Here is a 3,796-nt window from a genome sequence, read left to right on the forward strand (position 1 = left end):
GAATACAACTGATCGTAGTGCGCGTTTGGATGCCGAGATAAGATATTCTGAGAGACTCACACAAACGACAGACCACAGCCATACAATTATAAGCCTGTGGACAGACCAGCAGACAGAACAGCAGTCAGAGAAGTGTAATTTAACTCTATTGTGAGAAGAACCGAGCAGGTTTATGGTGAGGCCAGTGTTGGCTTACAGACAGATATGTAAGATAACAAAATCTTATCTGGCAACAGCAAAGCTAATATTGATCATCAATAAGTATTAATACTTACCAGTAACAGAAACTAATGAGCATTTAACACAGTTATGCCACATTGACCCTATTTTTAATAGTAGATAAGTGAATACAAAACACAAATAACAGATTGTCTGGAATAATGCAGAAACATGTAAACAAGGTACTGGAAAATCTTTTTTATTTTACAAAAGGTTTTCAGAGCTTCTGTATTAAAATAAAAACAACATGAAATATTAAAACAATTAAAACAAGTTTTTAAATATGTCTTTTTGTCATATTTTCATTGGGTATAAGATTATCTGTATCAGATCCCATTCAGGCAACAATCCATAAAAAGACAAGTATAGTTGTTACAGTATAAAATATTTACAAAGATTTGATCAACAGATCTGATCTGCATTTATGATTAAATAAACTTCAACCCTAATTCAAGTTCAGATTCTAAATGCAACTTCGTTCAAGTTTTATTTATATAGCACAAAATCATAAGCAGTGTTAATACCAGCATTTTTACTCTTTATATATGTATAAGTATCTGTGTGAGTGTGTGTATACTGTAAAATTACATACTTAACCAGCGTTCTCCAACCATTATAGGTCTAGATTACATATTTAAATGCTTTGTTTATTTTCCACAAATAAACTGGTAGCACATCATAATAATAATGTAGATTAAATTGCACGCATATCCACATTAATAATCTGTGACGAATGATAATGTAGATTAGAGTGCTTGCATATCTACACCATTATTACTGTAGTAAATTAGCTCAAGGTTATTCTTCCCGCGTCTTTTCCGCCGTTATAATGTTGCGAGTTATGATTTAGCTTTTAATGCTCGCGTACCTTCTGGAACATTATATAGCGGAATAGCTTAGCGGGAGGAAGATTCATTTGAACGGGGCTTCAAATGAATCAACTCTTTTGATCCGAACAACGAATCGTTCAGCGATGCTATCAACCTAAAATTTGAGCAGGGTAGCAAGATCAAAGTTCAAGACATTAGATTCATTAATATGCACAGGCACCTTTCTTTATACAAAATTAAACTTTATTGACTAATTAATCTAACAGAAACTAACACCTAACACAAACACACATTTATACAAGCATAAGGGAGAGTAACAAACGTGAAGAGGTTGAGAAGATGTAATGATGGGAAAACCTGAGTTTGTAAAAACAAACCAAGCAACCAAACGTAATCAAATTTAATATAACCCTTCTATTGTCTCTTTAGGGTTGAATTTTAGTTCACACCAGTTAAGATGTTGGGAGAAAGGTGAAACTTGCGGTCTGTTCGTGATGTCCGAGCTCCCGGTTTTGAGCACGTGGTTGATGTTGTTCTTTATTCCTCACGAGGTTGTAGTTTCAAGTTGAAGCGGCAAAGAGGATTCTGTGCGGTGCAATATCCGAGTGCGGTGCGATTAACCCTTTCTGTCTGGGTTTCTGCCTGCTTTCTTGGAGGTTTCTATACTTAGGTTTGTGAGGAAGTTGTATAGAGTTGAAGAAGGTTTCAAAACAGAGGCCTTTGGAGCAGAGAGGGGGGTTGCTTGGAGTTGGGAGAGAGAGAGGGGGAGCTCCCAGGCAGCGTGTTTGAAGAAAGGTCCCAAGAGAGTTTAAACAGAGAGATCCCAAGAGGGAGAGTTTAGCTTGGTCTTCAACTTTTATAAGGCGGATTCGGATCCACCCTCCATGGAAAGTTGACCAATTAGAAACTAACTTTCTTGAATAGTAATTTACAGCTCTTTGCCTGAGGCAGAAGAATTAGCATAAATTTTATGCAAATGGGGACAGAAATGTTAAAGTCTCTTAAAACGTTAATATGTTGTACTCATATTAAAACAAAATGTCAACGATCGATTTGTACAGCGAGTAAGCTTTTAAAAAAGTCCAAATTTGAACAGTATAAGAGGATGTTTAGCTTAGGTACAGTTAAAAATTATATGCAGGAGTATTAAAAACAAAATTATTAATACAAGAGAAAGGGAAACTTTGTTTTGGAAAGTTTGGTAACGCTTTCTTTTACAACCCGCAAAGTACCGCGTAAGTACAGTGAAATTACAGTGTACTTTTCTGTACGTACTGTGTAAGTATAATGAACGTATGTGTAGGTATAAGGGAACAAACCGTAATGCTTGGGTAATAAGGGAGTAACAACCAGATGTTCATCACGAAAATTACCGCGTAAGTATAGTGAAATAACGGTGTACTTTTCTGTACGTATAGTGTAAGTATAAATATTGTTTAATTAGGTATAAGGGAACAAACTGTAATGCTTGGGTAATAAGGGGGTAACAACCAGATATTCAGCATGAAAAGTACCGCGTAAGTACAGTGAAATAACGTTGTACTTTTCTTTAAATTGCAAAAGAACAAACCATAATGTATGCGTAATAGGGGGGTAACAATAAGATATTCATCACGCAAAGAACCGCGTAAATATATTACGTTTACAATGTACTTTTCTTCAAGTATTGTATACATATGAAGAATTATGCAAGGATGGTGACAACCTATTGCTATCTGCAAATGTACTGTACATGCACCTGCACGAGTACATACTCTTATTCAGTGCTTGGGTTTTATATAGGCTGTTTAATGAATAAAAAGTTTACAGCCTGTGAAATTATGAACCCTTATTGTATACTGTATGTATTTTAAATCTGCAATTCAATATAAAATATATTTCCATACACTACTTACCTTATGTTTACTCGTCGATCTCACCAAAGCCATCAATGTCTCCATAACTCACTATCAACAAATAACTTTGCATGATATAGGCCTATCGTCAGGGTTCAATGTAGATTAAAACAGGCTCGCATCTTTACTGCTGTTTGCACAGGGGGGCTAACTGTTGCATTTCAGTAAATGTATAGCTGATGCTTTATAGAAAAATTTAGTAATTTGGTCTTCAATCAATTAAACCTGCTGCTGTAGTTTACTCTGTTCTTAGTGTTCATGTATACACTAGTGTGTTAAAGTTCAGCTTCTTCCCTCTTTGTTCCCTGTAGTTGAAGGGTGAATACAATATTTGTTCCCTCCTTGTTCCCTGCACTTACAGGATAAATACCACATTTGAGGGTTGTAAATTAAAGTAAAGCATTGTTCCTCCCTTGTTCCCTGTACTTACAGGGTAAATACCACATTTAAGGGTTGTAAATTAAAGTGAAGCATTGTTCCTCCCTTGTTCCCTGTACTTACAGGGTAAATACAACATTTGTTCCCTCCTTGTTCCCTTTAGTTTTCACATACTAAATATTTACAGATACCATACATTACTATCAAACAAAAGTACTATGATCAGATCATATGGGAGATTGTGATCATTTATAGTGATAAAAATTAAAAAAAGAAATATATTGTGTGTTTGTATATTTATTTTACTGCCTTCAAGATTTTACATTGTAAACTAAAGGGAACAAGGAGGGAACAAATGTTGTATTAACACAGTTACTGTATGCCACATTGACCCTATTTTTAATAGTAGATAAGTGAATACAAAACACAAATAACACAGAACGTCTGGAATAATGCAGAAACATGTAAACAAGG

This window comes from Danio rerio, chromosome 16 (genome assembly GCF_052040795.2).
Source record: "Danio rerio strain M-AB ecotype USA chromosome 16, GRCz13ab, whole genome shotgun sequence".
Taxonomy (NCBI): domain Eukaryota; kingdom Metazoa; phylum Chordata; class Actinopteri; order Cypriniformes; family Danionidae; genus Danio; species Danio rerio.